Source organism: Pollicipes pollicipes, unplaced genomic scaffold, assembly GCF_011947565.3.
Source record: "Pollicipes pollicipes isolate AB1234 unplaced genomic scaffold, Ppol_2.1 Scaffold_2555;HRSCAF=2994_pilon_pilon_pilon, whole genome shotgun sequence".
Taxonomy (NCBI): Eukaryota; Metazoa; Arthropoda; class Thecostraca; order Pollicipedomorpha; family Pollicipedidae; genus Pollicipes; species Pollicipes pollicipes.
This window is the reverse complement of record NW_023596136.1, coordinates 38,915,173-38,922,518: the sequence shown is the minus strand read 5'-3', so window position 1 is coordinate 38,922,518 and position 7,346 is coordinate 38,915,173. Positions and strand designations below refer to the sequence as shown.

The following is a 7,346-nucleotide window of genomic DNA, read 5'->3' as shown; positions in this document are numbered from 1 at the left end:
GGCTCAGGCTGAGCCATGCAGGAGCTAAATGTGCATCAATGACTATAATTAAACGTTTTTATTATACATCATTCCTGCTTCAGATCTTCAAATGCAGAATATCGCCTTCAAAGGCAGAGGGCAGATAACGCAGATAGGAAAGGAAATGATAGCATACAAAGGGAAATATCCCCTTCAAAGAAAATGTTTCACATCTGAAAATGGTAAAGCAATCACCAGGGATGATGAATCATGCTCACTTATGACTATCGGTATTCTTTGAGGTGAGGTGTTAGTGCCGGTTGAGACCGCTGTCACTGTAGATTGTAACGTTAACGATCTGACTAGCACCGCTCTGGCGGATGACAGCTACGGTGACTCGAACAGGGCCGCTGTTGCTATCATCAACGCCTTTCAACAAGACAGCAGAGACGGACTGGCTACTTGAAATCCAATATCATAGATGCTAAGAAGACCTGCTGCGCAAGAGAGAGAGAGAGAGAGAGAGAGAGAGAGGGGGAGAGAGAGAGAGGGAGAGAGGTGAGGAGAGAGAGAGTGAGTGAGTGAGTGAGTGAGTGATGTGAGTGAGGGAGTGAGTGATTTGTGAGTGAGATGATGAGAGGATGAGAAAGAGATGAGAGAGAGGGAGAGCGAGACAAAGAACGGCTCGTGTCACAAATTGTTGGAACAAGCCATTCATCAGGTTTGGACCATTCTCTACTTCGACGGGGCCCTCTCGGGAGGCAGGGGTAATGAGTCCCCACGGAGCCGTGCGAATGCCCCATTTGAAAAACACCTGCTGGTTATCAGCTGGGCCAGGCAGCAGCGCCACGTGACTCAACTTTACGTTCGAATTCGGCCGGCGCCCCTTGCACTTTCTTCAATGAGCTACACTTCCATGATGCCCGCAGTGTGACGGCCACTATCAATGTGCTCGGCTCTGCGATGGCACGGCCGTCAACACCGAGACGATAGGCGGTTCCGACTGTTTGAGCTGGTCATCGAGTCACCAGTGCACTGTTTCATCCACCAGTTGCACCGCAACGAGGTGAACCTGCTCCATCTTGCTGCGAGCTTGGACGGCACGACCACGGGATCGAATTTTTTTCTGGACCCATCGGCAAGACCTGCGCCTAGGAGGTCTGGGAGAGGGACCTTGTGGTATTCAAGCCTATGCCGGAGCACGTTCCAAACCTTCCGGTCGACTTGATTCAACAGCTGAGCACAAACTGGCAGCTGCTGTACCTTCTGGCCTCCGGCGTTCAGAACGGCTCTGTCCGAGACGTGGCAACCCAGCGGCGAATCAGGCCATCGAACCATGTCAGGTTAATATGAAAACGCATTTGTCCTCCAAGTTATGGCGTTGAATATGTATGTCGCAATGTCAGAGTCACACTTAAGGACTCTGGATATCGGCATAATTGCATGCACTAAAGAGGCGCAATTACTTTTGTGTTATCTAATGCTCAGTGTGTAATGTGTTGCTCTAATGTATTCACTTATGTTTTCAGCTGGTTGACACTGATCGCAGGCCAGTTCCTAGTTTACACCTCTACTGAGACCTCTAGAAGCGCTCTCAAGGGCCTCGTCTACTGCGTGGTCGGCCACTATGTGCTTGTATGGTCCGCCATCCGGCAGAACAGCAGCTGCGACTTGGCTTACACAACTTGTTACCGGAGTATCCGAGCTGCTCCGCGAGCTACCGCGGCACGCATAGGCCACGGTGCAGGCAGTCCTCCAGCGTAACGGGTACTGGGTCCGTCTGGTACAGCTGCTGCTGGACATGGTGTGGGATCAAAACCGCATGGTCCGCGAACAGGCGCCTCCGATTATCGCGCCGCTCGTGAACAGCAAACCGAGGGTCTTCTTCATTCCATGGTCTTCGCCATCCCAGCGATAAATTTTGAGTCCGTGAGGTACTCCTAACCGATACCCTGGCGTGAGCCAGTCGCACAGCCTCCACTGCGAGATTCAGTGACTGTAAGCGGCGGAGCAAAGTGCAGGCCCCGCTGGCTGTCTCACCTTATGTGGTTTACACTAGGAGTGCGACCAGCGCCGCCCTGTTGACGACGTCTGGGGCTGGAGCTGGAGCTTCGGCAATATGCGGAACACAGCCGGGACGATATTTCTGCTACCGTGAGATCTTCGTCAACGCGCGTTTTGGGTTTCTGGTCCCTGAGCAGCTGGTATTTGGGCCGGTGCATCGAATACGCAGGTTCGGCAAGGAGCAAGATGTGCATGAAGTTACCCTACCTCCCGCTCCTTCTCTACGCGCGTGGTGCAGGCTGCAGAGCTTGGTATATGTATTAAGTTGCACATCAGACAATATATTCTGGGTCATATGCTATGCATGGTTTGGTTTGCATCACGTGAGTTGTCTTAGAGAAGTGAAAGTCTAATGCAATAGTAACCAACATACTCGTACAAGTTTATACTAAACAGCACGTAATTTATCCGCCATATGGCGATCAATCGGGCCATGTCTGATTCGCATATAAGACCATAGACCGGGACATTCTTGTACGACGGCTTAAGGAGCGCTGGGTAACATCGTTTCCATAGCAAATATTTTGTGTCGCTTGCCGTTCACGGCTTGGCGTTACCCGCGGCGGCGGACGCCGCCCAGCATAGGGTGACTGCAACGCCGGACGTCGGTTTAAGGCGATATTTCGATGGGCTCGCGCGTCACGAATTTAAGTTTTTGGGAAGAACTTTTGCTATGTCGTGTACTTTTGGGCTCGTGTGCCAAAGAAGTTATTTGTCCCACTTGGTTTTGTTACTGATGACACACCCTAGAGTCCAGCAGAGGATAATTAGCGTACGACCCTAGTTTAAGCATTATTGCCACTATTGCAGCTCCTATTTGGTTCAAAGAGTTAAGATTATTCGGTACAGTCCACTGCCCTCCCATTTTTAAGGCTTTAAGACCTTAAGGTTATGATCTATACGCCCGCAAAGATGCGCGGATTTTTTTCGTGCAGATCATTTTAAGGTCACTTGGACATGTACCAGGGCACACAAACAACATTCGAACATTGTCGCCCATTAGATCATGGAAATATATACCGGGTAGAACAAAGTTCTGTTTGAAAAAAACCAGCAATATCGAATCTAGAAATACTCTAAATCTGCGATATATGCTACATCTCTTGTTCGAACTGAATATTTCGCAGCCAGTAAATGAAGGTAGCGTTGCGCAGGCGCGCCAATAGTGAAGGTTTTTAAGATTTCAATGAATGCTGTGCCCAGAATTTTGGAAGAAACCCTCACATAGCTGTACATTAAATAACATTGGCAATGCGTTTTGGTTGATAGCGAACAATTCAGCATATTTTCTAGGGAATATGTAGAAAACCTCAGAGCGCCCGGCTTTGAGCCCACTGTAGAAATGTGCTTATAAATCCAGCAAGATACCGATCGAGCTACTGAGACCAGTGGATTTACCGCAAAAGTCGAAAAATTCATGACGTACCGTGCAAGAAAACTTTGACCCGGTGCGCGATGCGAGTTTGGCTTTTTCAGACAGAGAAATGGTGAACGGATCGGCCCAAAACAATCAAACACGTTTTCATTCGGTTCCAAGCTCATCAGAATTGGCCCAACAGAACTTGATGCACAGCTCCGTGAAAAGCGGACCTTAAGCAGATGAACCCCATGGGCGATTGGGATAAGTACGTTGTGGCGCGGTTTTGCAACCAAGGTGCTTCGGTGTGGGCTACGTCAGACATGCGGCGCTCAAGGCCATGAACAATATAGTCGTCAAGTCTTTCATGTTTGGCTTTCGTGAGCACGGTTTACAGGTGTAAACAAACTTCAACTGGCTCTCGATCATCGTTGTGCAGGCAGTGCAAAGTTCAAACAAGAACCACATTTTGTGCTACATGCCACAAGAAGCTGGACATGGGTACTGGACATAACGGAAATAACACCTGTAATCGTCGTAATAGCGAAAACTCAAAAATAGTGCCACAACCGAGCATGTGAATACAGCAGACGCCTTAAACTCACGGACAAATATGCAAATACGAGAAAAGGCCCTGAGCAAGGCAAAGGCCCTGAGCAAAAGGCAAGCCCCTGACGATATCTATTCCAGCAGACACGTCCAGCAGCGTCACTGTCATCTCTCAGCGAGTTGGAGACCCACGAGTGAGTGCTAGGGTAACCATTTCGTGCGGCCAGTTTAGCAACACCTTTAACGTCATACAAACTTTCCGTGACGCAATCAAAGAATGGAATATCGAAGATCACAGTTGCTAAATCGGAAAGTGTTGCTGTCTAGACGGCTCTTCTCTTATTAAAGTATAGCAAAAGTTCTGGTGTCTGCTTCCATATCTTCAAGTGTGGAGCATTACATTGAAGCTAGGACTGCTGCTGATCCCTCAGACCTTCATTATGGGTACAAAAAGATCATTCAATGGTTAAGCGTGATCATCACAAAATATTGTCGGAGCTTGAGCTTGCTTTTACCAGGCACTCGGATTGATCGCGATATCGGTCACAGGTCAGCCTAATTTTGATGAAATGTACTTCAAGAAAGGGAATACCTCATCAATCGTGACCTTGCATTATACGTTTCTCAGGTGAGTGCGCTGTTTATCGTCGCAGGTGCGTAATCCGCAGTAGCGTTGTCAAATGACGGGATTATTGGGCAATGTGTTTCGAGGGTGTTAATCCCCGACGTCGTGGATGATAAAAAACCAATAATGACAAGACATTGTTACCTCAATGACAGGTAGAGTATGTTCTGCCACAAAAGAGCATAGTGACGCGCATTCACTGCATCTGAAAGGAGACTATTTCGCGAGAGCCAAATACGCGTGGAACTATGGAGTCAAGTAGCACTTGGAAAATTTCGAAAACATGTGTCAACGAGAGAAGTTCAATCCTCATGGAGTCGGCTTTCTTGTACACAAATAACCCACTCAATAGGCTTCTTTTATTAGCACCTTATTTGACGTCCATGCATTTTCTGCGCGTCCACTCAAACCAACACCAAAACTCGCACTTATGGAAATATGCAACCGGAACGGAAACAAGAACCCGTGGTTACTGCTGGACGGTAAAAATAAAACAAAATGACGGATGATTACGGCACAAGAGCCGACCCAATGCGCATGATATGCTCTCAAGGATTAGCCACCAATCCAGCAAACAAGGTGATTTTTTCACGCTTGTGGTAGAGGAAGACAAAACATGGTCTGTCTGCAGTGAAGTTGACGATAATGGGCACCGATTCTCTGAATATGACCACTCCAGCTGCCGCAGCCGTTGTACCATTCTCGTTCACATCTATTACCGCCTTGTGGATGATGTTGCTGACAAAGATGTTTCGCGACGTGATACCGCCGAACTCCGCCCGCGCTTGGAAAATCCTCCGGATGCCTAGATTTTGCATGTGGGCGGGCAGCTCATAGCGACGCTCGATCTTGAAGGGCGGCATCAGTACACGGACTATCCGCTGACTCTTTTGGCTGTATAACCGGGACACGTCCAGACCGTCCAGAGACTTCTGCAGCCTGGCAACGGCAGCCAGCGAGCGACTGTGCGGGCGCAGCACTAACAAACTGTAATCTTTGTTTTGGTACGGCAATGATACTACATCGAAGTGTGGTCGGCTGGTGTAACCAAGCCCCGCCTTCAACTCCATCATGTTTGTCGGCCGATCGCCGCGCGGTGTCAAAAACGGCTGCTGTCCGCCCTTGTCAAAGCGATAAAGCCAGGTGCCCTTGAAATACACGGCGCTGAAGAGCACCAGTACGGCGTTGCTGACGTCGGCACTTGTCACCAGGTCCTTGATGTGTCCGCGCGTTGCCACCAACGCCTGGTTGTTGATGACCTCAGTGGCCATCCCGGCGTCTCTTGGTAGCACCTCCACTCCGGCTCCGTAGTAGCGAGCTAAAAGGTCGCTGAAGGTGCGGCGCACACTGAAGCTGTGCTTGCGATAGATCCTGTTTTATACTGACGTCGTGACGCCTTTGCTGGCTCCAGACAGGACCGCCAAGGCCGAGCGGTAGCCATGGAGGAACGATGTGTCTTTTGGGCCGGACATTCCCAGCACAGGCGTCATCTGGGTGCAGCACACAAGCAAACGTTGTCATATCTCTCCTCCGCATTTAATCAATAAAGATCACAGTGCGGTGGGTCACGCTGTATGTCCTGCGATAAGTTGACGCATGAGACCGGGTCTGGTGGCATATGCACAGGTTTCGGGCTGGCACATGTGCCCGGGACTGGTGGCATCTGCACGGGTTCTCGGTTGGCAGATGTGCCAAAAGCTGGTGTTGTCTGCACTGGTTCCGGACTGGCACATGTGCCCGGAGCCAGTGTTGATGGTAGGTCTTAATGAAAATCAGCCAACTGGGCTCTCACCTCGGCTCTAGTGGCACCTCTGGCGCCCAGCCAGACCTGCGACATCAGCAGCGACATCAGGAACGGCGAGATCACGTGGTTGGCCACCGGACCCGACGTCACCGCCTTCAGCAGCTTCATGTCTAGGCCAGTGGGCACAGAGGCGCCTCCCAGCGTGGCCAGCAGCAGGAGTGGCGCCAGCCAGGTGCCTGAAGAAGCGGGTCATCTCGGGTCTCATAGAAACTCACAAGCTTCCTTTTTTGAGATATCGGTAAATTCCCAAAGATTGCCACTACGAGTGCATGACCTTCCAGTGTGTTGCATGTAACATCACCTCTCGTCTGATTTGTTGCCGATCACTGTCGCAAAGGTCCCGAGTACAAGAGCTCTGCATCAATACAGATTTCTTTTGATGTAGATCAATTCAAATCTAAAATCCTCTGCATGTGACGCCCTGTCTATTTTAAGTTTCAAAAGTGAAGTTTTTCCCACTTCCCAGTTGCTCAAATATCCCGCATAGTAACATGCGTCAACCCAAATTCCGACGGCATTTGAACTGCAAGGTAAAATGAAACATTAAAAAGGTCATTCTCACTTGGTTTTGAACCAGGTTGAGCGTGCGCAAAATTACTTTGCTGACAAATGCGTAGAGGGTTGAGACATGTCCTCTGTATTTGTTGGGCCTGTTTCCTTTCTTAGGAGTTCTCTGTCTACGCTGCAACAATTCTCCAGAACACCGGCTTTATGTAGGATCATGGAAGGCGACACAGCACTAGTGATATATTGATCACGCCAGTTTTTCATAAACGGTATTATTACCAAGGACATAGTGTATGGTCTATGATATTGCAGATTGTGTTTCAGTTAATGGAGTTGAACAGTAAGTTGTTCATTGCCTTCGCGAGGAACATCCGCTGAGTTCGATCTGAGCAATATTTCGTGACCACACATTTATTCCATGCATAAATTTTTTTAATGGTCCGAGTGATAGGAATGAGCCAGATCTAACAGACCCAGCT

General features: G+C 49.2%; 1 pseudogene; it reads right to left on the bottom strand.

The window, feature by feature from the left end:
- Nucleotides 1-4,901: 4,901 nt before the first annotated feature.
- LOC119100991 (leukocyte elastase inhibitor-like) lies at nucleotides 4,902-6,853 on the bottom strand (annotated as a pseudogene).
- Nucleotides 6,854-7,346: the final 493 nt, after the last annotated feature.